Source organism: Mus musculus, chromosome 3, assembly GCF_000001635.26.
Source record: "Mus musculus strain C57BL/6J chromosome 3, GRCm38.p6 C57BL/6J".
Taxonomy (NCBI): Eukaryota; Metazoa; Chordata; class Mammalia; order Rodentia; family Muridae; genus Mus; species Mus musculus.
Genome location: NC_000069.6, coordinates 39,524,975 through 39,552,705, shown reverse-complemented (window position 1 = coordinate 39,552,705; position 27,731 = coordinate 39,524,975). Strand labels below are relative to the sequence as shown.

Sequence of the window (27,731 nt, the reverse complement as noted above, 5' to 3'; positions counted from 1 at the left end):
GCTATGCCTTTCATCTGGGATTAAAGGTGTGGTGGAACACACCTTTAATCTGGGCTACACCTTTTGCTGGAGACAATATAAGGACATTGGAAGAAGGGAGTCTAGCTCTTGCTCCTGCTCCTTCGCCTGCTTGCTGCGTGAGACTGAGTAACTGCTAGATCCTTGGACTTCCATTCACAGCTGTGACTGAACGATTGTTGGGAATTGAGCTGCCGACTGTAAGTCATCAATAAATTCCTTTATTATCTAGAGACTATCCATAAGTTCTGTGACTCTAGAGAACCCTGACTAATACAAAAGTTGGTACCAGGAGTGGTTCTAGAGTAACAGAAGTACAAGGATGAATCTTTTAAAATTCTGGAATTGGCTTGTTGATCCACCAGCACTTTCAACTATTGAAACCTCTACAGATTCTCTCCCTCCTGGGAGCTCAGAGAATTTTGAAGACCCATGGTTGAAACTATATTCCGAACTTAAAGAAGCTAATGCCCTTGATTTTCTTAATGAATTAGGTGATTCAGTGCACAAAGCTTTCTACAAGATGGGGAAAAAATCGAAAAATGATTTTACTGGCTGGCTGCTCTTAGTATCTGTGGAAAAAATGATGAATGAAAGGAAGGAGTTGTGTGATAAAATCGAAAGGCTCCAGACACAAGTAAACAATCTAAAAGTTGCTAAGTGTGTCCTTGAGGAGAATCTTCTCTCTTGTAGCAATAGAGCTCAAGTTGCAGAAAATCAAACGGAAACTCTCATTGTAAGATTGGCTGAACTACAGCGAAAATTCAAGTCTCAGCCTCAGAGTGTGTCGACAGTTAAAGTAAGGGCTCTAATTGGCAAAGAATGGGATCCTACAACATGGGATGGGGATGTGTGGGAAGACCATGTTGAAGCTGAGAATTTTGAATCCTCAGATTCTCAAGGGTTTGCCCCACCTGAGGAAGTAGTACCCTCAGCCCCACCTCTTGAAATAATGCCTTCCCCACATGAGGAAATTAATTTTGCAGAGTCTGCTCACGGCCCACCAATAGTTTCTTCTAGACCTGTAACCAGACTCAAAGCAAAACAGGCTCCTAGAGGGGAGGTAGAAAGTGTAGTCCATGAGGAAATTCGCTACACTACTAAGGAGCTTAATGAGTTTGCTAATTCATTCAAGCAGAAACCTGGTGAATATGTGTGGGAATGGATTTTAAGGGTGTGGGATAAGGGTGGAAGGAACATAAAACTAGAGCAGGCTGAGTTTATTGACATGGGTCCTCTGAGTAGAGATTCTAGGTTTAATACGGAAGCTCGCATAGTTAAAAAAGGTGTCAAAAGTTTGTTTGAATGGTTGGCTGAGGTGTTTATCAAAAGATGGCCTACTGGAAATGACTTGGAGATGCCTGATATTCCATGGCTTAGTGTTGATGAAGGGATTTTAAGACTTAGGGAAATTGCAATGCTAGAGTGGATATATTGTGTAAAGCATAATTGTCCACAATGGGAAGGTCCAGAAGATATGCCTTTCACCAGCTCTATAAGACGCAAATTGGTGAGAGGGGCACCAGCACATTTGAAGGGTTTTGTTCTTTCCCTTTTCCTTGTGCCAGATCTTAGCATTGGAGATGCTTCTGCTCAATTAGATGAATTAAATTCACTGGGTTTAGTTGGATTCCGAGGTAACAAGGGCCAGGTGGCAGCATTGAATCGCCGGAGACAAGGTGATTCTAGTTATTATAATGGACAGCGTAGACAAAAGAATGTTTATAATAACATACCCAGTAATGGTCAGCACAGGAGAGGTGAAATTTATAATGGCATGACTCGGTTGGACCTTTGGTACTGGCTAACCAATCATGGTGTTTCCAGGAATGAAATACATAGGAAGCCTACTGCATATTTGTTTGATCTGTATAAGCAGAAAAATTCTCAAACAAATGAAAGAAAGGCTACATTAGATCGTGGTAAACAGCCAAATGAAAGAAAGGCTACATTAGATCGTGGTAAACAGCAATCTCGGCCAGTGAATCAATTTCCAGACTTGAGACAGTTTGCAGATCCAGAACCCCTTGAATGAAGGGGTGGCCAGGTTCCGCTGAGGAAGGATCTTGATAAGACACTCAAAGGTTTTGCTGTTACCCTTTCTCCAGTTCTTCCCCAGAGGGACCTACGGCCTTTTACAAGGGTAACTGTACACTGGGGAAAAGGAAATAATCAGACTTTTCGGGGTCTGCTGGATACTGGTTCTGAGTTGACACTGATCCCAGGGGATCCCAAGAAACATTGTGGCCCTCCAGTTAAAGTAGGGGCTTATGGAGGGCAGGTGATTAATGGAGTTTTGACTGATGTCCGACTTACAGTAGGTCCAGTAGGTCCCCGGACACATCCTGTGGTGATTTCCCCAGTTCCAGAATGTATAATTGGGATAGATATACTCAGAAATTGGCAGAATTCTCATATTGGTTCCCTGAACTGTAGAGTGAGGGCTATTATGGTTGGAAAGGCCAAATGGAAGCCTTTAGAGTTGCCTTTGCCAAAGAAAATAGTGAATCAAAAACAGTATCGTATTCCTGGAGGCATTGCAGAAATTACTGCCACTATCAAGGACTTGAAAGACGCAGGGGTGGTGGTTCCCACCACATCTCCGTTTAACTCTCCTATCTGGCCAGTGCAGAAAACAGATGGATCATGGAGAATGACAGTTGATTATCGAAAACTAAATCAGGTAGTAACTCCAATTGCAGCTGCTGTACCAGATGTAGTTTCGTTACTTGAGCAAATTAACACATCTCCTGGCACCTGGTATGCGGCTATTGATCTGGCAAATGCCTTCTTCTCAGTACCTGTCCATAAGGACCACCAGAAGCAATTTGCTTTCAGTTGGCAAGGCCAACAGTATACCTTCACAGTTTTGCCTCAAGGATATATTAACTCTCCTGCCCTGTGTCATAATTTAGTTAGAAGGGATCTTGATCGTTTGGATCTTCCACAAAATATCACATTGGTGCACTATATTGATGACATTATGCTGATTGGAACAAGTGAGCAGGAAGTAGCAACCACTTTGGACTCATTGGTAACACATATGCGTATCAGAGGATGGGAAATAAATCCAACCAAAATTCAAGGACCATCTACCTCAGTGAAATTCTTAGGAGTCCAGTGGTGTGGGGCATGCAGAGATATTCCTTCTAAGGTGAAAGATAAATTATTGCACCTGGCCCCTCCTACAACCAAGAAAGAAGCACAACGTTTAGTGGGTCTATTTGGATTCTGGAGACAACACATCCCTCACTTGGGTGTGTTACTTAGGCCTATTTACCAAGTGACTCGGAAAGCTGCTAGCTTTGTGTGGGGCCTGGAACAGGAGAAGGCCCTTCAACAGGTCCAGGCTGCTGTGCAGGCTGCTCTACCACTTGGACCATATGACCCAGCAGACCCGATGGTACTTGAGGTGTCTGTGGCTGATAGAGATGCTGTTTGGAGCCTCTGGCAGGCCCCTGTAGGTGAATCACAGAAAAGACCTTTGGGATTTTGGAGCAAAGCTCTACCATCATCTGCAGACAACTATTCTCCCTTTGAAAAACAGCTCTTGGCCTGCTATTGGGCCTTAGTGGAAACTGAACGTTTGACAATAGGACACCAAGTTACTATGCGACCTGAACTACCCATCATGAGCTGGGTACTATCAGACCCTGCAAGTCATAAAGTGGGACGCGCACAGCAGCAGTCTATTATCAAATGGAAGTGGTATATACGTGATCGGGCCAGAGCAGGTCCTGAAGGCACAAGCAAGTTACATGAAGAAGTTGCTCAAATGCCTATGGTTTCTACTCCTGTTACAATGCCATCTGCTGCCAAGCATGCGCCTATAGCCTCATGGGGTGTTCCCTATGATCAACTGACTGAAGAGGAGAAGACTAGAGCCTGGTTTACTGATGGCTCTGCACGTTATGCAGGCACCACCCAGAAGTGGACAGCTGCAGCATTACAACCCCTTTCTGGGACAACCTTGAAAGACACAGGTGAAGGGAAATCTTCACAGTGGGCAGAACTTCGTGCAGTACACATGGTATTACAGTTTGTTTGCAAGAAGAAATGGCCAGATGTACGATTATTCACTGACTCATGGGCTGTAGCCAATGGATTGGCTGGATGGTCAGGCACTTGGAAAGATCACAATTGGAAAATTGGTGAGAAAGACATCTGGGGAAGAAGTATGTGGATAGATCTCTCCAAATGGGCAAAGGATGTGAAGATATTTGTGTCCCATGTAAATGCTCACCAAAAGGTGACTTCAGCCGAGGAGGAGTTCAATAATCAAGTGGATAAGATGACCCGTTCTGTGGACAGTCAGCCTCTCTCCCCAGCCATCCCTGTCATTGCTCAATGGGCACATGAACAAAGTGGCCATGGTGGTCGAGATGGAGGTTATGCTTGGGCTCAGCAACACGGGCTTCCACTCACCAAAGCTGACCTGGCTACAGCTGCTGCTGATTGCCAGATCTGCCAACAGCAGAAACCAACACTGAGCCCCAGATATGGCACCATTCCTCGAGGTGACCAGCCAGCAACCTGGTGGCAGGTTGACTACATTGGACCACTTCCTTCGTGGAAAGGACAGCGTTTTGTTCTTACTGGAGTAGATACTTATTCTGGTTATGGATTTGCCTTTCCTGCACGTAATGCCTCTGCTAAAACCACCATTCACGGATTGACAGAATGCCTCATCTATCGTCATGGTATTCCACACAGTATTGCTTCTGACCAAGGAACTCATTTCACAGCCAGAGAAGTACGACAGTGGGCTCACGATCATGGAATTCACTGGTCTTACCACATTCCCCATCATCCTGAAGCAGCTGGGCTGATAGAAAGATGGAATGGCCTTTTGAAGACGCAGTTACAGCGCCAATTAGGTGGTAACAGCTTGGAAGGCTGGGGCAGAGTTCTTCAGAAGGCAGTATATGCTTTGAATCAGCGCTCAATATATGGTACAGTTTCACCCATAGCCAGGATTCATGGGTCCAGGAATCAAGGGGTGGAAAACGGAATAGTTCCACTTACTATCACTCCTAGTGACCCTCTAGGAAAATTTTTGCTTCCTGTCCCCATAACTCTAGGTTCTGCTGGCTTAGAAGTTTTGGCTCCAGAGAGGGGAGTGCTCCTACCAGGAGCTACAACAAACATTTCATTGAACTGGAAGCTCAGACTTCCCCCTGGTCATTTTGGGCTTCTAATGCCCTTAAACCAACAGGCTAAAAAAGGAATAACAGTGTTAGGAGGGGTGATAGATCCAGATTACCATGGGGAAATTGGATTACCTCTTCACAATGGTGGTAAGCAAGATTATGTCTGGAGTGCAGGAGATCCCTTAGGGCGTCTCTTAGTACTACCATGTCCTGTGATTAAAGTCAATGGGAAACTACAACAGCCTAATCCAAGCAGGATGACAAAGGACGCAGACCCATCAGGAATGAAGGTATGGGTCAATCCTCCAGGAAAAGAGCCAAGACCTGCTGAGGTGCTGGCTGAAGGTGAAGGAAATACAGAATGGGTAGTAGAGGAAGGTAGTTATAAATACCAATTAAGGCCACGTAACCAGTTGCAGAAACGAGGATTATAAAGTAATATGAATGCCCATTGTAAATTTACTAATGCATTTGCGATTGTACGAGGGATAGTTATATCATGTTAGGCGTATTTACAACCTTGTTATTGTTTCATATGAACATGAGATATTATTTGTGTCAAGTTGACAAGGGGTGGATTGTAGTGGCTATTCCTGGTTGTCAACTTGACAATATTTGGAATGAACTACAATTCGGAATTGGAAGGCTCACCAGTGACCCTTATCTGGAGGCTTGGAGATCCTTATCTGGATCTTGGTTTGAAGATCTTGAGCCATAGTGGCTATGGATTCCAGAAGATTGAATCTCCGAGTTAAGGAACACACCTTTAATCTGGGCTATGCCTTTCATCTGGGATTAAAGGTGTGGTGGAACACACCTTTAATCTGGGCTACACCTTTTGCTGGAGACAATATAAGGACATTGGAAGAAGGGAGTCTAGCTCTTGCTCCTGCTCCTTCGCCTGCTTGCTGCGTGAGACTGAGTAACTGCTAGATCCTTGGACTTCCATTCACAGCTGTGACTGAACGATTGTTGGGAATTGAGCTGCCGACTGTAAGTCATCAATAAATTCCTTTATTATCTAGAGACTATCCATAAGTTCTGTGACTCTAGAGAACCCTGACTAATACAATAGTATATATAAGTGAACCTAAAAATTCCACCAGAGAACTCCTAAACCTGATAAACAGCTTCGGTGAAGTAGCTGGATATAAAATTAACTCAAACAAGTCAATGGCCTTTCTCTACACAAAGAATAAACAGGCTGAGAAAGAAATTAGGGAAACAACACCCTTCTCAATAGTCACAAATAATATAAAATATCTTGGCGTGACTCTAATTAAGGAAGTGAAAGATCAGTATGATAAAAACTTCAAGTCTCTGAAGAAAAAAATTAAAGAAGATCTCAGAAGATGGAAAGATCTCCCATGCTCATGGCTTGGCAGGATCAACATTGTATAAATGGCTATCTTGCCAAAAGCAATCTACAGATTCAATGCAATCCCCATCAAAATTCCAACACAATTCTTCAACAAATTAGAAGGAGCAATTTGCAAATTCATCTGGAATAACAAAAAACCTAGGATAGCAAAAACTCTTCTCCATGATAAAAGAACCTCTGGTGGAATCACCATGCCTGACCTAAAGCTTTACTACAGAGCAATTGTGATAAAAACTGCATGGTACTGGTATAGAGACAGACAAGTAGACCAATGGAATAGAATTGAAGACCCAGAAATGAACCCACACACCTATGGTCACTTGATCTTCGACAAGGGAGCTAAAACCATCCAGTGGAAGAAAGACCGCATTTTCAACAATTGGTGCTGGCACAACTGGTGGTTATCATGTAGAAGAATTCGAATCGATCCATACTTATATCCTTGTACTAAGGTCGAATCTAAGTGGATCAAGGAACTTCACATAAAACCAGAGACACTGAAACTTATAGAGGAGTAAGTGGGGAAAAGCCTTGAAGATATGGGCACAGGGGAAAAATTCCTGAATAGAACAGCAATGGCTTGTGCTGTAAGATCGAGAATTAACAAATGGGACCTCATGAAACTCCAAAGTTTCTGCAAGGCAAAAGACTCCGTCAATAATACAAAAAGACCACCAACAGATTGGGAAAGGATCTTTACCTGTCCTAAATCATATAGAGGACTAATATCCAACATATATAAAGAACTTAAGAAGGTGGACTTCAGAAAATCAAATAACCCCATTAAAAAATGGGGCTCAGAACTGAACAAAGAATTCTCTCCTGAGGAATACTGAATGGCAGAGAAGCACCTGAAAAAATGTTCAACATCCTTAATCATCAGGGAAATGCAAATCAAAACAACCCTGAAATTCCACCTCACACCAGTCAGAATGGCTAAGATCAAAAATTCAGGTGACAGCAGATGCTGGTGAGGATGTGGAGAAACAAGAACACTCCATCATTGTTGGTGGGATTGCAGACTTGTACAACCACTCTGGAAATCAGTCTGGCAGTTCCTCAGAAAATTGGACATAGTAGTACCAGAGGATCCAGCAATACCTCTCCTGAGCATATATCCAGAAGATGTCCCAACTGGTAAGAAGGACACATGCTCCACAATGTTCATAGCAGCCTTATTTATAATAGCCAGAAGCTGGAAAGAACCCAGATGCCCCTGAACAGAGGAATGGATACAGAAAATGTGGTACATTTACACAATGGAGTACTACTCAGCTATTAAAAAGAATGAATTTATGAAATTCCTAGCCAAATGGATGGACCTGGAGGGCATCATCCTGAGTGAGGTAACACATTCGCAAAGGAACTCACACAATATGTACTCACTGATAAGTGGATATTAGCCCAAAACCTAGGATACCCAAGATATAAGATACAATTTGCTAAACACATGAAACTCAAGAAGAATGAAGACTGAAGTGTGGACACTATGCCCCTCCTTAGATTTGGGAACAAAACACCCATGGAAGGAGTTACAAAGACAAATTTTGGAGCTGAGACGAAAGGATGGACCATGTAGAGACTGCCATTTCCAGGGATCCACCTCAGTATCAGCTTCCAAACGCTGACACCATTGCATACACTAACAAGATTTATCGAAAGGACCCAGATGTAGCTGTCTCTTGTGAGACTATGCTGTGGCCTAGCAAACACAGAAGTGGATGCTCACAGTCAGCTAATGGATAGATCACAGGGACCCCAATAGAGGAGCTAGAGTAAGTACCCAAGGAGCTAAAAGGATCTGTAACCCTATAGGTGGAACAACATTTTGAACTAACCAGTACCCCGGAGCTCTTGACTCTAGCTGCATATGTATCAAAAGATGGCCTAGTTGGCCATCATTGGAAAGAGAGGCCCATTGATCTTGCAAACTCTATATGCCCCAGTACAGGGGACTGCCAGGGCCAAAAAAATGGGAATGAATGGGTAGGCAATTGGGGGGGAGGGTATGGGGGACTTTTGAGATAGCATTGGAAATGTAATTGAGGAAAATATGTAATAAAAAAAAAGGAAAAAAAAAAGCTTGAATTCTAACCCCCAGAAGCCGTTTTGATTACCTCCACTCATAATTGTGTGTGGGTAAATTCTTAAAGAGACATAAACATTAAAATTGGTGTTTCATTTATCCCAAATTCCTTGGAAATATTAACAGGGAGTTAAGAAATTAAGGCAATAGACAAATTAGTCATAGAAATTTAAGTAAGCATAGACAGAAAATATATTGGACCTATACAGGACAGAAAAGATTAGAAAGGGTCCCTACAATATAGAGAATAATTATAATCAATAAAGCTCAACATTAAGCATGTTGCATAACAAGTAAATATAGAAAAAGATAAGCTTAGTCCACTCCTCATCAATAAAATTTCTTTTTGCAACAGATAAAGATCACTGCAGAGAAGCACAGTTAGTCGAAATGCAGTTTTAGAGCCCAGTCCAAATGGACATATCTGTAAAACAATCCCACACCTAAGTCTCAGGGAATATTTTAGAAGAGAGGACAGAAAAAAATTTAAGAGCCAGAGGATCAGGGACTTTGCTGTGATATTGTGTCCACCGAAATGTGAGCTAAACAGGAAGGATGTCAGTGAACAAGCCAAACTTCAACGGGTAAAATTCAAGAGTTCTCAACCTTATTCAAATAACTACAGGCAACGGAGAAAGGGTGAGAGTGGGAGATGAGGGCCTTGCCAAAGAAGATCACACTAGCTGGTTGTCCAGACCCAAAGGGTCAGCCCTGAAAATATGCACACAGATAACATTAGATGGATAAACAGGTCAAATTTATGAATACACACACACACACACACACAGAGTAAGCAAGAAAGAAGAGGCCATAAATTTGAAGGAGAGTAGGCAGGAGTAAAAGGGATGATTTGGAGGCAGTAAAGGGAATGGAAAACCATAATTAAATGATAACTTTAAAAATAAATTTAAAAAGAGAGCATAAGAAAAATGCCAGATTATAAAAATCTATTAAAAGTGAATAACTTTCTTTGGTGTTCTGATAATCAGAATTTTTTTTTTCAAGGCGATAAAGGGAGCATTCTTCAGAATGTCAGGTGAAATTGACATTGAATCCCTACTTTACAAATGGTGCCTCCGTGATAAGGACAGGGTGAAGACACATCAAGGAAAGATAAGTGAACAGCTAAGATACAAACAGGAGAGGGACTGGGTTTTGCTTGTCTCTTCTGAGAGGTGCTTTTGGTTTGTGCTTTTATTGTGATATAGCATAGTCATTGTGACTTCACCTTCAGCTGTCATGAAGTCTAGTTCAGCTATCATGAAGTCCAGTTCAGGAGACCTTTACAGTTCCTTTCTCCATCTCATTTACTGTAGAGGCAGAGGTGACCTCATTGCCTATTGCCTTCTTAAGTGAGTCTCAGCTAATGTTTAAAACGTACACAAGCACTTAGCTGTTCATATATGCATTTACCGTAAAATTTGTTGAAACATAAGGAAAACATATTTCAATCAGGAAGACATTGCAAACACATTAGTGTATACACATTCACTTCTGTATGTTTCATGTCTTAATGTTATTGATGTAAAATAAAAGCTGAATCTATGGCAAGACTTAATACTTAGTAAAAGTACACAAAAATTCTGAAAAAAATGAAGAGTATAAGTTTCACATTAGAAAATGAGGGGCAGTGGAGCATGCCAGGCAATTTGGTAAGGTCAAGTGGGTTCAGAGACTTCCAGCAAACATCTGAAGACAGTAAGAGTTTCCCTGCTTCCTACCAAACTCCTGGCCTGAAACATGAGACCACACTCTCTACATAGAGATATGACCAATGGTCAAGTAGTAGGGGTCAGAGTTCTCCATGTTAATGAGGTATCTAGATGGGCTTTGAGGGTTTAGCCAATAAACTTCCTTTCCCAGATATTCCTTCCTGCAAAAGGTATTTGAGCTCTGGTCCACCCTGAAGAAGTTGTATGCACTAATTTTCTACAATGAACAATTAAACAGTTTTGAACCAGGGACTGTCTCTCTCATCAAGAACCACAGGACAGAACATGGAAGAAGCTATCACCTACAGAGTCTTACAGCCTAAATCTCACACAGAAGGTCCCTCTATGCTCCTGGACAATCCCTGCTAAGCTAAGGACAATCACCAATTTCCAATTTAGCTGGAGTGCTCCCCCTGTTCTGCCACCCCCCCCCCCCCCCGGCTCATCCTCACAAGGCCCTTCCATTCCCAACTTCTCCATGTGTTTTTCAGTAGTGTCTAGATACTCGGGAGTTAGGGAACCCTACCTTCAGCCTCAGCCTGTGTTAATTCTCACTTGAGCTGAAGTCTACATCTTAGGCTGCATTTCCCCACCCCCTTGAGGGGTGTATTGGCACTTCCTGAAAGCCCAGAACCCTATGGTGGCAGAGGGTAAATGCAGTCGAACATTCCTTGTTTTGTCAGCTGGGCAGAGTTTGGCCTCAAGGTGCAATAATGAACCACAAGACAATCCCCTTTTCTGTTACGTGTCATTATTTTCTGTTGCCAAATCTCTTTATGATTAGCTCACATGTCCACATACCTGCTCATGCCAAAGATACCCTTTAGTCTACACTTCAGAAGGAAAGAACTTCAAATAGGTGTTTACATTCAGGTGGAAGCATCCCCGTGTTCAAGGACAATCTTGTATTTGATAATCAAATCCTAGCAAAGGAAAACATGAGGTGTGGCCCTGAAATTTCTGTAAAGCAAGAGAAAAGAATGCCAAGACACAAGACCCAAGCATTGCTCGAAGTGCACTACCACTATCTATCGTGGTGAAGCTTTAGGAGACGTTAGCTCTTGAGTGTAACCTTTCCTCCCATTCAAGAAATGGAAATTATACTCATCAACTTCTAAAATTAGCTGACCATCCTCTTGAAGAGCTTACTTGTTATCACCTCAAAAACCAGAGGATAGCCATCCCACTGCCTGGCCATATAAGGGCAAACAGCGTCATTCTGATGACCTTCAACTGGAGCCAGTTAGTTGGCAGGTACGATGACCTTGTGGTCACATCATTCTGTGCTGATTGACATGTTAGTGACAGGGCATTGGATGGGGTACTGCAGAGACATCTAGTTTCCTATCTCCAAGCCCCAACTTTCTGGCTTACTCTTAAGTGGCACACATGAGCTGTCTCATCTGTTGGTTTATTACAGACAGAAGTCCAAGTAGGAAATTGAGCGGAGGTTCCTTAAGTGGGGGATTGTGTAAACATTTATTGCGGTTTCATGTGAGTCAGACAGCTAAGCTCACCTGCTTTTGCAGGGATCGTATAAAAGAACAGAAGGCAATAATTGTGCCTGGAAGCAATGGCTCCAGCTGTCTTTAAGATCTCATTCCCACTGGATTTGTGTGGAACGTGCTGGTGGCTGGGATCAGCCATACACACTGGAACTTGATTAAAGCTGTGGATGGAATAACAAGGCCTTCTGGATCTGCAAAACTGACCCATGGAACACATAGCAGATTCCTCCACGGAAGGCATACGCTGCCCACTCAGCCTGGATCAGAGTGTGCCTGCATTCCTCCCTTTTTTCATACCATTTTAACAGACTCTTCCTCAAGTCTGTTTCTTTGCCTTTTGGGTTTGGAAATTCGGCTTGTATTACTGAGCTACTGCCTCCTGGCCTGTAAAACAAAGTATTGTTTATCTCCACAGTACTCCAGTGAGGACAGAGTAGCTCATATAAAATCTGACTGTAGTCCGGAAGCACAGCAGGCCCCTCAACACATGTGGCTTCTTCACTCTCTTCATTATGACCAGGATGCCTAACTCAAATTATCCACTAACTTTATCAGAGAGAGATGGGTTCGTATTTAGTCAAAACGTTAACATTAATGGTGAACTAAAATTCTGAACTCATACCTACATTTCATTTTGAGCTTAGATTTTTATAACTCACATTCAGCTAAGACTATAAATTCCCCCAAAGGTAGCCAATCCAGAGGAAAAGAAATTGATATCTGAGAGTGAAAATGATCGCTATAGAAGATTGTTTCTAAATTTTTGTTAAGGAACATTTCTTATCACTGGGTGTAACATAGCAGTTTCTTACACATTTCTAAGCACATTCTGAGGTTTTACACTCTGGTGACTTTTATTCCTTCTGTTTTCTCTCTCCAGTGAGGTGCTAAGTACTAACTCATTAGTACATCTTATCTGTGTTACAGACCTGCTTAGTCTAACTTCCCCCTTTCCCTTTCTTGGTCTATCTGCAATAGTAATTGAGTTATCTCTCTCAAGGTCCTGGCCGTGTCTGGCTCTTCCTTACAGGATTATAGGTATACACTTGAAGTTACTTCATTCAGGGCCACCCTTTGTTATGACAAAGGGTGAAAAAGGAGAATTTTCTAATGAGTACAAAATTCATATTTAGCTCATTATTTTAACATCTATTCCAAATGAGATACTCTGGCTTTGCTAAATTGTCAAAACAAAAAGCAAAACCAAGAAAACAAACAAACAAAAACAAAAACAAACAAAACCAAACAAAAACAAAAAAAAACAAAAAAACCCAAAAAACAAAAAACATCTATGTCCCCACATTTTACACTAAGGCCAAGCCAGAATTTACCTGGGGACACATACATCAGGGCATAGATACTCATTACTCTGGATCCTGGCCTATGAGACTGAGCTGGAATCCTATGGACCTTGATGCCACTCTCTCTGCTTAATCCATGGATGCTGCTGCGTCCTCCCTGCTCCTGTGGGTATACCTGTTTTGCCATTCTCAGCATTGATGCAAATAGCCCACTGGTTTTCCCAGAATCTCTTGCTTTTAAACCAGTGGTTCTCAACCTTCAGAATGCTGTGACCCTTTAATACAGTTTCTCATGCTGTGGTGATCCCCAACTGTAAAATTATTTTGTAACTTCTTTATAGCTGTAAATCTTCTACTGTTATAAGTCTTAATGTAAATATCTGTGTATCTGATGGTATTTTAAGAATCGCTCATACACATACACACACACACACACACACACACACACACACACACACACACCTGTCTCTAACCCATCTTTCTTTCTGCTACAAGTTCAGTATCTTCATATTACTCTATTTTCATGTTTATATTGTCCTTTTTTATATGCCTTTATATTTTTATTTTGTTATTTATTATTATTTTTTTTAATTAGGTATTTTCTTCATTTACATTTCCAATGCTACCCCAAAATTTCCCCAAGCCCTGCCCCCTCTCCTCTCCCTCCGACTTCTTGTCCCTGGTGTTCCCCTGTACTAAGGCATATTAAGTTTGCAAGACCAATGGGCCTCTCTTTCCAATGATGGCCTACTAGGTCATCTTCTGATACATATGCAGCTAGAGACATGAGCTCCGGGGGTACTGGTTAGTTCATATTGTTGTTCCAAGTATAAGGTTGCAGATCCCTTTAGCTCCTTGGGTACTTTCTCTAGCTCCTCCATTGGGGGCCCGGCCCTGTGATCCATCCAATAGCTGACTGTGAGCATCCACTTCTGTGTTTGCTAGGCCCAGGCATAGCCTCGCAAGAGACAGCTATATCAGGGTCCCTTCAGCAAAATCTTGCTAGTGTGTGCTTGATCTTTAAATATAAACAGATGATAGGGAAAATAATAAACTAGATGTCGCAAATGGAAAGATCTGCTGAGCTTGTACTCTGTGATTTAATTGCTGTGAACACTTTGTAGATGGGCTCTCCAGGAGGAGGTGTTGGTCACTGCAGGCTGAGTCCACAAGCATGCCTTTCTGCCTTTCTCTCTGGACTTAATTTAATCTATCACAGGATGCTGCTCCTCCAGTATGATCTATTTCAAAGCCATGTCTTTGCCTTGTGTTCTCTCTTTATACAGGTGCCCACCTCTCTTCCTCTTTACTGAGGTAAAGATACAGGAAGGTTTGATTAGAAGCAGAAAAATTGCTACTGTCATCGTCCCAGGCCCAGCATCATGAGCCAAAGAGACCTTTATTTATTATAAACCACTGCTTCACAAATATTTTCTGATAGTTACAGGGAATGGACAAACACAGGAGCCAATGCTGATCTATTAAAATTCAAAGTCCATTTTTTTGGTGGGGTATTGGTACATTGTAAATCAAGAAACAAGTGAACTCAAAGTAGAATGGACACAGATGCTTTGTGGTTGATCTGATGGTCACTTATACAAATCAGGCCACTCTACTCTGAGGACAGTTTTCTTCTAAAGAAGGTTTCCAAGGCAGTTTGACAATACAAGAAATGACACAATGGGAAAGGCCTATAGTTAGAAGCTTCTGTTGCTCCAGGAAACACTTAAATGACTTCACATTGGGTGGAGCGGTAGATAGCACAGCCCTCCCCAAATGGCTGGTTAAATGTGGTAGGAGATTATTTCTCACTGAAAACAGCCCTTGGTCTGGATGAGTGTTGGCTGCCAAGGGGAACGCCCTCACTTCCAACATTCCTTTTTGTCATTCTGAGGCAGCCTTTCTTTCATCCATGCACACCAAATGATTTCAAGCCATTGCCTGTGGCAGAGCTGGTTAAGTAATTTGGAGAGCATGACATGAAATGAACATCCAGAAAACTTCTTTCACAAAGCAAGGGTGAAAATGCAGTTGAAAATACCAAACTTTTGCTTTTCTGGGTAAGATTTGTCGTTATGTCCTCATAAGTAAATGAAAGTCAAAACTTCAAATTCTCAGTGTTTTTTTTTTTCACCAGTTTTTAGACTATATTGTTCTTGCTTTAATTGAAATGGTAACTTTTACTTGTGTACCTAACTCATTCAAATCACATAATGCATAGTTTATAGTTCCTAGCTCCTACAACTGGCAGCACAGGACAAACTGCATAGATCCTAATTGGTTTGTTCCACATTTCCAAGGACACAGTGTACTCTACTTTCTTTCTCACTGCTGAGCAAGGAGAGGCAGGATGGAAAAAGAAAACAAAACCCTGGATTCCTTGGTTTTTGTCTTGCCTCACAGATTATCATTTTCACTTCAGTGTGTGGCTAATAGCATGGGAAAGTGAGTTATGAGGTATATCATGAGGTTCTCTGATACCCTAAACTTCTTCCAATGCTATGACTCTTTGAATTGGAAACACTCTTAGAATTATGTACCCTCCCAGAGATGCTGGACTCATTTATTCATTAGAACACGATGTAATATGTTGACCTTGCACTCACCCCCTACAAATTGCCCCAGTGGCTATCAGAAAACTGTGCACGAGATGAGGATGCCCAAAACACATGCAGCATGTTTTTCCTCTACTTAAACACATGTGCTTTGTCACACAGATCCTCATTAAAAGAAACCAAGTTTGAAAATAAAATTAGTAAGAACTTCAATAAAGCTACAACATAGACTTGGGTATATAGTAAAACCACTGGGTTTTATTAAATGTGTTTCATACCTAGGGAGTATAGATGCAGAGAGAAGGACAGAGGAGCCACTTCATATCATGCCATAAAGCACCCTGGGATCTGCAACCTATAGGTGGAACAACAATATGAACTAACCAGTACCCCCGCACCCCACCGCCCCCAGAGCTCGTGTCTCTAGCTGCATATGTATCAGAAGATGGCCTGGTCGGCCATCAGTGGAAAGAGAGGCCCATTGGTCGTGCAGACCTTATATGCCTCAGTACAGGGGAACTCCAGGGCCAAGAGGTGGGAGTGGGTGGGTGGGGGAGTGAGTGTGGGAGGGTGTGGGGAACTTTTGGGATATCATTGGAAATGTAAATGAAATAAATACCGAATAATAAAAAATATATGTATAAAATGTTATTATGTTGTAATTACTTGTAATAGATTGTGGGAATTTGTCTTAACCTAAATGATAAAGATGTTAGGAATAGAAAAAAGATAAAGACATGCCAGAAGAAGTCTTATTTCAAGTGTTAGAAGAAAGGGAAAAACACTGGTCAAAAGTTAGTTTTAGAGTTTTACAAATTATTATTTTTTAGATTCTCACTAAAAAATAATCTAGGGGATATTGACTTCCTATTTCAAGTAATCATGCCCATATAAACAAGAAGTTCGTCATTAAATTTTAATATTTTAAACGCTAATTCCTGTAATGTTAACAGAAAACATTGTAAGTCTGGTAAAGTTTAAAAGTAACATCATGCCTAGACAAAATACAGAGAGAACATGTGAGCATGGGGTATTTAGTCCCAACAAATCTATCTTCAGTACAACTTCTGCATTTAAGGCTCAAGGGATGTCACAGGAGAGTGATCAGAAACATGGTAAGAGCCAGAAGGTAGGGAAGTCTACTGTGAGATTTTTACCCCCTAGAAATGACAGAAAACTCATGATACCACACCAATATGGTTGCCTAAACAAGACCTGAACAAAGACAACATCAATATACAATCTAACGCAGAAAGAGGAATATCAGGGGAGCTCATTTCTAGACAAAGAATAATGTAGACAATTTGACAGAATGATTACAGCTGAGAAAAAGATAATTAATCTTTCCTAGAGATGTGCCCTAACTCTTTTTCAAATTCCAAGTCATCAGCACTAAAATTCTGCACACATAACCAGCACTGAATATATACAAACAGTTTTACATCATGAAGTACAATGTCCTCTGGGCATACTGAGGAAGGATGAGAGGAGCTTGCAAAAGAAACTTAGGAAAGCAAATCCTTACAAGATCAATTTTATTTATTTGTAAGTGAAAGGGCCAATGTGCATTGTACACATGTGACTAAATTCTCCTTCTCTCCTTTATACTATCTGGTCTAATGGACTCATTTATCAGTAATATGCCACCTCTTAGAGAACTACTGCCTTAGCCAGTAGCAGGTATATTGTCTTACAAGACTCAAAGTATATGGCCAGGCTTTGCTCCAGCTTGGGTAGTAGTATTTTCCTTCAAGTATTCCTGATCCTGCTTGGCATAAGACCACCCCGTGAGCCCTGACAGCTTCTGTCAGATTATTAATACTTCCTGTGTATTCTCAGTGGGAGATTTTAAAATCTGCAGAAGATTCTGGCACACATGTGTCAGCTCATTTCAATTTCCCCACTCTGTGTAGTAACTGTGCATTCCTTTCCAGGCCCATAATTGAACATAATTCTGCCAGAATGTCTTAGCAAATTATTATTTACAGGATGGATTTTTTTTTTGAAAGTTCTACACCAACATCTTTTCAGAGTGAAAATCCAGGAAGATGTCTGAGTCACTGTGAATACAAAAGCATCCTGCATTCTAGCACATCGAAGTAGATGAAATACATGTTCCTTCCTAGGCAGAGAAAAAAACGTTTCTATATCCAGCTGGTTCCTAAATCACTGTGAAATTCTCCCATCTACTCCAGAAAGATGTAAATTGTCTCCTGAAGAGAACAGCAGGTAACACAGCTATAAATAAAGGCCACAGAATGTTCACACTATTGGTAGAAGCTAATGACAATTTAATAGAAATAATCACAAGTGAACTGGGGAAATTAAGATGTTGATAAGAATTCACTGTTACAGACAAAGGCATTTGCTTTGTGCTTCCTTCGTTCTCAGCCCCACACTGATTGATTGATTGCCAATCTTGCCAGGATTCTATTTTGATTATGCTAGATGGTGTTCAGTGCGAGCACTCTCTTAAGTATCAGTTTCTGGTTCATGATCTACAAGCTTGAAAGTTGTCAGCCCATCAATAGGGGAACATAAAAGTTGGACAAACTGATAGAAAAAAAACCTTTTAGACTAATTAAGTAATTTATCTTGGAAGGAATAATGTTTTCCTCATAATGGTAAAACATTGAGGATCAAGAATGACTACTTAGAGGTAAGGTGTAGATGGCTGAGGCAGAACTGAACAGCTGAAGCCAATTTTGGTAAGAATGCCAAAACTTACTTGATGCATTGCTAGAGGCTTAGCACATACTAAGCCTATGGCATCTCCCTTCTTAGGGACACTTGTGCTTCCCCATGCCTCAACTCTAGGCATCCTACCAGGCCCTCACTGTGGATATCTAAGACAAACCTCCTACTTTAATTAAAGGGCTTTAGTTTGAATGTGAATAGGATCTTGTGTTTGAAATCTTGGTCACTAACTCATACGAATGTTTAGAAGGCTGTAGAACTTTTAGGATGTGGAACTTCACTGGAGGAAGTGGTTCACTGAGTGATGGTTCCAGAATTCCAGGAAACAAGAACATCACTTCCAGTTTGGCTGTCATTCATGTCTCTATGGTGATGGATTGTGTTACTTCTCCAACTGTGGCCCAGAATCAACCCTGACTTCCTGAAGTTGATTTTGTCATTTTACTGATAAAGGTAACTAGTTTGTCAGGAGAGAAAAAGTCTTGAAATAATATAATTTTCCTTATTATTTTAAAAGGTCTTTTGTTAAGGTTAACAATTTTATGAGAAGCCTAAGCAACTGAGATTTTATAGAACCCTAACCAATGTAGAGAGTAGGAGAAATTACAGATTCTTCTATCCCAAGTCTACTGAGAACCCAAGACATATTTGTGAGACTCTTGGACACCACTCATCTTCACACACACACACACACACACACACACACACACACACACACACACATTTCAGTACTGTATCCATGTGAGGTTACAAGTGTGGGTGTCATAGCCTTTAGACCATGTGAAAGGTATCAGGTATGGGTGTCAAAGCCTTTTAGTCTGTGTTAGAAACATCAAAACAAATGCATGGCAAATTTTCCACAAAAACTCACCAGGGGACAGGAAGCCCTTAACTCTATAGTCACAGTGGGTAAAAAGTAGTCTGAAGTTGAATCAAATAATGTGAAACCAGTGTGCAGCTGTTCTCATGAGTTCCAACTCTCATTTAGTACATTTATTGTCTGACCTCTGCAAAATGAAGAGAAATAGTAAACAAAGCCTGATGAAACACAAAACAGTGTAGGCCGAAGAGACAGAGCAACAGCCAGAAACAATTTCATATGGGACAGGAGCAGGATACGGGAATTCTGAAAATAGCTGTGATTAATAAGATGAGAAGAATAACATGGAAAATAGGCAACATCAAGAAGAGTGAGCCAGGAGGGTGGAAACTAATAAGGGAATCAGAATAATATACAAAAAAAAAAAAACCCTAAAACTTTGTAACAAAACAAGGGACATATTTTTTGAGGTAAGACTGTGACTCATTTATCTTGAAGGTGTGTTGCCAGAAGCCACCATGATAAGAATGTACATTAAATGTGACAGTATGTAAAGCATAAACTAGAACATCCGTCCCTCAGTCCTGGGTGGATAATGGACCATTCAACACTGATTTAGTGAGAATATCAAAAGAAGAAAGCACACTTGGAACTGAACAGAATGATACTGAGGGCCTAGAGTGTCTCAGAACTTAAAGACAGAGACTCTCTTCAGACCCAGAAAGCTCAGAGAATGCTAAGTAGAACATCCTGGCAAACTCAGTCTGTATACCTCTTGCATGAAAGCAGCCACTTCCTTTCTGTGTGCATTCTGTCAAACGGAGAAGTCTTTCATTTATCATGTTATTAAAAGTGATGAGTGAGTTAATGCATAAAGGAGTGAAGGTACTCAGGACCACAGCCTGTTATTCTGAATTCTGTCCCGACCATGCCATCTGATAATGTGTGATGTTCTCCTCAAATTTAACAGATAAGCAAAAACTTTTCCATTCTACTATCTTAGTGAGCCTCTAGAAGGGATAAAGATCAAACTGAATTACACTCAAATATTTGCTCTTGGTTTTCTGTGTGTAAGTGAGGAAAAATTCTATATAAGATTGCCACATTAAAAGATGTTGAAATGCTTTAAAGAGGTGACTCCTAAGAGCCAAAGACGAGAAAAAAGAAAAGCAACATAAACACAGATATAGAGACAACAGACAGACAGATAGACAGACACATAAACCCGGGAGACACAGGCAGAAATACATACACCTGAGCAGACACACAAAGACACATATACTTTTCCACTCAGAGAGAAACAGATAGACAAGCGAACACACACAACCATTCCCTGCAAGTATTTTTCCAAGTTCTGAATCTGATTCCTGTTTTTTTTTTCTACAATATGATATAAATGTATTGTGTTCTCCCAGATGGAAATCTTAGATAAGGTAACTCTACATTTTTTCAAAGTTTTTCAAGGGAGCTAAAAACAGTGTAGGGTTATGAGGGTTAGTAATGTATGATAGATGTAATTGATGGATGGCTTGTAACTAGTTATTCACACCTAAGTGGGAACAAAAGGGCCGGAAATGAATTTTGAAGATTTACAAGATAAATTCACAAACCATAAAATTGGACCATAGGATATACTAAGGAAAAATAGTCAATTGCACTGATGTAGTAACTGTCATTAATATTCTTCATAAAAATCTGGAGAAACTCAATCACATTAGACTCAGTTTTATGAAAAAGAGAAAAGTTTAGAAAGTCCAACTTTGATTTCTAGGCTTCCTGTTTGTGGGTTCTGAGATTCCAAAGTGTCACAGAGAGTTTCCGCCACCCCTGAAATTGAGCAGCTGGTGGCAGGTTGATGCAGTTCAACAAAAAGTTTGAATGCATTAATGCATGATTATTTTTTAAAAATACAATGCATACCCCAAACTCTGGCCTGAGGCATCCTGAGTGTTGGAGGTGGGAACGTGGGAACCCTGTGTTGACTGCTTGCTCTGTAAATGCTGTCATCTACCATGGAGCTACCACTTTTGATCATTACTTGGTTTCCATGGCATCTTGATATACCGAGTCTACCACAGACATGCTGTTATAGGCCAACACAGACTTTCTGGTGCCAATATATTTTGCTGCTACTGTAGGATGCATGTGCCTTTGATCTACAAAGGTGAAAACAGGGTCTCTGCACCCGGCATCTGAAAAATGTGAAGAATTTGTTATTGTTGCTATTTTCAGCCTTTTGCCTAAAAGCAAAGGGGAACAAAAATTAAGTCTTGGATCCTTTTAATTGACAGGCCATTTGATGAGGGACAATATGCTCTCAAAATATTTTTCTTGGTCTCATTTTCAATGTCTTTTTGGAATACATATGCAGGTTAAACATTAAGCAAGAAATAGAGAGCAAAGTATGTCAAATACAGATAATTAAATGAAAGTAACAAATTTTCTATAATTTTAAATAATATGTATTATGATTATTTCATTTGAAACACCATCCAGTGAATTAATAAAACTAACAACCTTGGGCATAAAATTGAATGGAAATATGCCCCATTATTCTACCAGAAATCCTTGATCCCCTGTATAATTCAAAATCCTGTACAAAGTTTGAAGATGTAAATCAAATTGAATGAAAGATGTCCCTATAATAAATAAGCATGCAGTTCATTAAACAAATTAAAGTAAGTCTACAAAGAGGGTTGCTTCAAGATAGATTATATTAATTCTGTGAGTGAATGAAATAATGATACACATGCCCTGAAATCCTCTGCAATGTTGCTTTCTGTAATGGGGGAAATGGTGACTTAATGGTAATGGGAAGAATGAGAGAAAATTATAAAAATGAATATAGGAAAGGCACATTTAAGGTAGGACAAGGCAGCAAACACCATGCTAGAAAAATAGGACAGGAAAAGTAGGGTTTTTAAAGATCTTACACAAACTCACTTTCTTATCACACGGATAGCAAGCAGAAAAATGAATGAAGGGTTTATGAATCAGTGCCACCTGTACTGAAGAAATACACAGAATTCTTCAAATTCATTGGGGCTAAGACTTTTTCAAATAGAATAATAAGCACCTATGATATATATCTTTTAAAAATTGTATATGTTGGTGTTTTTTTTAATTAGGTATTTTCCTCATTTACATTTACAATGCTATCCCAAAGGTCCCCCATACCCACCCCCCAATCCCCTACCCACCCACTCCCCCTTTTTGACCCTGGCGTTCCCCTGTACTGGGGCATATAAAGTTTGCAAGTCCAATGGGCCGACTAGGCCATCTTTTGATACATATGCAGCTAAAGACAAGAGCTCCCGGGTACTGGTTAGTTCATATTGTTATTCCACCTATAGGGTTGCAGTTCCCTATAGCTCCTTGGGTAATTTCTCTAGCTCCTCCATTAGGGGCCGTGTGACCCATCCAATAGCTGACTGTGATCATCCACTTCTGTGTTTGCTAGGCCCCGGCATAGTCTCACAAGAGAGAGCTATAACTGGGTCCTTTCAGCAAAATCTTGCTAGTGTATGCAATGGTGTCAGCATTTGGAAGCTGATTATGGGATGGATCCCTGCATATGGCAGTCACTAGATGGTCCATCCTTTTGTCACAGCTCCAAATTTTGTCTCTGTAACTCCTTCTATGGGTGTTTTGTTCCCATTTCTAAGAAAGGGTAAAGTGTCCATACTTTGGTCTTCGTTCTTCTTGAATTTCATGCGTTTGGCAAGTTGTATCTTATATCTTGGGTATCCTAAGTTTCTGGGCTATTATCCACTTATCCGTGAGTACATATTGTGCGAGTTCCTTTGTGATTGGGTTACTTCACTCAGGATGATACCCTCCAGGTCCATCCATTTGCCTAGGAATTTCATAAATTCATTTTTTTAAATAGCTGAGTAGTATTCCATTGTGTAAATGTACCACATTTTCTGTATCCATTCCTCTCTTGAGGGGCTGTTGGTGTTTTAAGGGGAAAAAAAATGGATAAATGTGTGGTTTATAAGTCCAAGCTGACTAACCAAAGAAACAACCAGAGAAGAAATTGGAGACTCATTTAAGTTATCCAGATGAGAAATTATAATTATTAAGATTTGAGTCATGGTTTCAGTTCAGATACAAAAATAAATAAATAAATACATAAATTCAACGAATACCCTGGAGTTTCCTTAGATAGAGGGCGTGTATCCAGTGTCAGTTGTATCAAAATGTGTAGGGAAGAAAGGGAAGAGAAAATGAAGGTAGAAACAATTTAAGTTTTATATTCCAGAATGTTTAAGAAACATTGAGTTTATAAAGATATTTAAATATGGAAGGGGGATGCACAGGTGGGCAGAGGTTAAATGTCTTAACTGAACCCTGTTCAAATAAAGTTCTGAAGCACATAGAAAAAAATGTAAGGATGTTTTTTAGGGATGAGAGTCATCAATTACCTTGAGTACTGTGTTCCCGGAACACAGACAAGGGGGGTTCTTAATTACCAGGGTGGAAAGTGTCTCCTGTAGATAAAGTCAAGGGCAGATCATCAAGCATAAATCTGTCATCACATGCTTCTCTCACTCATGAAGCAGGGAGCCTCTCCCTCAGGAGACCACCACCAGGCCATGACTCTAAAGGAAATGAAAACCCATGACACCAGCTTAGAACAGGTCACTCTGCCTGATACCTCACCACCTCCTGAACACGGGAAAATGACAAATCATTGTCTCTGATGACCACTGGGCAATTTTCAGCTTCAAGCACTCATTGGGTTTGCTTCTCTGCTCAGCTCTTTGTCATCTAACATCTTCATTGATACAGCCTAGCATGACTTAGACTTGATGTCTACCATGAAGCAATCCAGGCACCTGGGTGGCATGGACTTTTCCTTTAGATCTCTTGAGAGCTGACCTATCTGCCCTGGCACTGGCTGATGCCTGAGCTACAAGTTGCCTCCCCTCAGATCTGCCCACCCCCCTCCCCTCCCACGTAGGGAATAGTATTATGCTACAGTTCAGGTCTACAGAATGAAGGGGGATAAGAGTTTACCACACAGGAGAACATACAAAACTCTCACTTATGCTTCCCACATGTGAACTCTCCTTGAAGGAACTCGCTTTAGTGCACATGTTTGTATTGTTTAAGTCATGACATTCACCCCTCTATTTTCTCTCAGTTCTGGAAACCAGCATACGGATGTGATAATGTACCATGTGTGCGTTATTACCCTCGCTGTAGGTGTCTATTGATAGTGTGCATTCTTCTATGATTCTAGAATGGAACAGAAATATTGTGGTTAGTCTATAACTTACTTGTAACCGAGGAAAATATTGTAAAAAGATTTTATATTCTTCATCTGCAGATTAATGTTTCCTGTGTTTTAAAAGACAAGTTACCCAAGAGCAGATGAATGGCATAAAACATTTAATTAAAGTCAGCCATAGCCTGCTGGCAAGAAATGACCTTACCTTCAACTCAAGGCTGGGACCAAAAGCATCTATTGTTTTCATTTGAAAGGAATTTAGTGAAGAATACTGTTACTTAGTTCAATTCAGACAACATTTACTGTGGAGTGGGGTTTTTCTAGGCTAGGCAAGGGATTCCTAGTGTGACTATGACAGAATTGTGCCTAACAGAGTCCTATGGTCCAGACAAGCCTGTGCCACTGGCCATGACGCATGCCATAGGGGAAAGTGGTAGCTGAGGACTAGGTGTCTTGATAAAGAGATATTTGGAAGACTTTAGGCATGCTTCAGTGGGCAGGCCATATTTTAGCTGGGATGTAAAGAATGGGCTTTATTTCTAGCAGGAAGTAGAACAGTTACTTTCAGCAAGTCCAGGAAATCTGTCTAGCTGTGGTGTTCCATTTCCAAGTGAGTGAGTACCACACTTCCTCCTTGCACACATCCTGGTTCAAATGATGGTCTCACTAAGGGAAGGCCCCGATTCTTCCATACTGCTTGAGCCCTCTCCTTTGAATCATTTTTCTCCCACAAAACTTCCTATTAGTAAGCTCAATCAGTGTCATCTTTAGCCATGCTTCACATCTACCCCCTTTTTTTGAAACCTCACCATCTGCTGCAGTCTCACTTTAGTCAGTTCTAATTTCATGCTATATGGCATGAACAATCTCATAAGCCATGTGTCTCTCTTCTAAGCTGCAATTTATTTACTAAATTTGATGGGAACTAGAAGCCTTTCACTCACAAGTATATCTTGTCCATGTCCCATCAAAGTCCTTAAATTTGCTTCACAGCTCCATTTCTAACTCTCAGATAGAAAGGGTCCTCTGTGGTCTGGTCTGACTTGTCACCTTCAGGTCATTCACTCTGTTCCTGCCTACTTGTGATCCAGTGTTATTAGTTTTTGTACTGTGATCCTCTTCTTTATCATACACACACACACACACACACACACACACACTTTTGCACATACATATACACATAATTACACATAATTATGTACACAGCTATGCACATACAGGCACACAATTATGCTTAGACACAACTATGAATACACAGACACATACAATTATGTACACAAAGACAAACATACAACTTTGATCACACACATACATACACACATATATACACACAATCATGCATATACACAGACATGAACATACATACATGCATATACCCTATACTCACACAAACCTACAAATATACACACATACATACATGCACATACATTAACATAACACACTCATGCATGCACATGCAGCAATAAAGACACAACAGACACACACACACACACACACACACACACATATATATGTATATATATATGTATACATATACATAAGCACACAGACATGCACATGCACACTCAAACATGGTCACATACATTGCATATATGTATGAATACACTAATGCACACATAGATATGAAAGCATATAATTATGTCACACAGTCACATAGATATATACACACACACATATGTACATTCACATCCTCATGCCGAAGAAGAGGGCCATTTATGTGGATAGATGTTTATATCTTTGATGTCACTCATCCAAGGTGACAGCCACCCTGAGATAAGGCATACTGTCCTTGGCAAGATCCACTCAATGTGATTATGTCCACATATATGATTATTATGTTAAGGGGCTGTCATGCTCAACTAGAGCCCCTAAAGCTGGGATGCTTTCTCATGAGAGAGCAAATTGTTCTTTGTGCCCCAAGGGTGGACTTTCATGTTACCTGATATGATTCAGAATGTTGATTTATTTATAGAAGTGAAGCTGAAAACACATTTAATTGAGGTCTTTATTATTTTTCCTTTGGTGAGTGAGACAACAAATGAAGCCACTGGAGTGTTTGGGTAGCCGTGAAAGTTATCAAAATGCAGTTACATTTTGAAAGAATCAAATAAAACCAAAGTAAAAGGTAGCTATGAGACAGCCAGCTCATACTCTCTCAGTGACTGTAGAGAGTAAATGTACTGCAGAGAGTAAATGTAGATGACTGTTTTTATGTGCCTTGCATTGGGAGTCTGTGGGAGACTCAGAAGAGAGATATCAGACTGACCCTATGTACGTACTGTCATTCACACAGTGAGAAGAGGGGGGATTCAATGCACCTCACATTGTTCTGTATTTGTAGAGAATAAAAAGTCAGCACTGTTGACTCAGGTTAACGTGACAATTTAAATTCCGTTCTTCAAGCCCAGAAGGACGCATGAAGGCAGTGACATTCCCGTGGTAATCCCCATTGATCCCACGTGTGAAACTCTCTCAGTAACCACACGGCGTTAACGGACTCTCTGAGGAAGTCAACAGGAAGCAATGTGTTGCTGTCATGATATTAAATATTTCAATTATGAAGACAGCAAAATTTTAAATCACTGTGAAGAACAACTGTGGAATGTGTTAAAGCTCTTCTGCATGTCCCCTGGCCCCACTGACTAATTCTTAAATAAACAAATGTGCTTCTTTATTTTCTCCCCATCCCATAATAAAATTCATTATTTAGCCTCCATAGAGATTGTTGCAGCGTGTGTCAAGACTATAATTGTTTTGAAAATCTCTCTGAGACCTCTCATCAACTAGAATTTAACCTGGAATGTCATCCTATGCACTTCTTCAGATTCTGATTTGGTAAATTAGGTCTATAGTAGACACTAAGTAAATCCCAGTAAATGGACAGAGTGGAAAAGCTGGAATAGGTGGAAAACCAAATAAAATGGGGAGAATCCACCCATGCTGATATGCTCATTGTGAGTGTTGGTTGAAACAAAAAGTATACATATTTAAGAGTAATTTTTCCGCACTAATTTTCATTTTCAATCAATATAAAACAAGGGTTGTTATTGCACTGTTTTAATACTTGTGTTATGAGTGGAATAAGACCAAGTATTCAAATTATTAACCTTTTCTGTGCCCAGAGATAACAGCATCATAGCAGCTTGTAATGGGAACATATCAACATTGTTCTAACTGGCAAAATTGTGTGGGGTAAACTGTAAGTCAGTTAATCTTACAGCAGTCGCCAGAGCTGATGAGATCACACATGCATTCTGCTGTCCTGTC

General features: G+C 40.6%; 2 long non-coding RNA genes across 2 annotated transcripts in view; one reads left to right on the top strand and one right to left on the bottom strand.

The window, feature by feature from the left end:
* Nucleotides 1-27,731, bottom strand: part of Gm30063 — a 137,872-nt gene that overhangs the window by 45,946 nt on the left and 64,195 nt on the right. The window lies entirely within an intron of this gene.
* On the top strand, nt 18,740-27,184 carry Gm42215. Its single transcript, XR_880796.2, has 2 exons — nt 18,740-18,861; nt 26,868-27,184. It is a non-coding gene; the product is annotated as a predicted gene, 42215 (long non-coding RNA).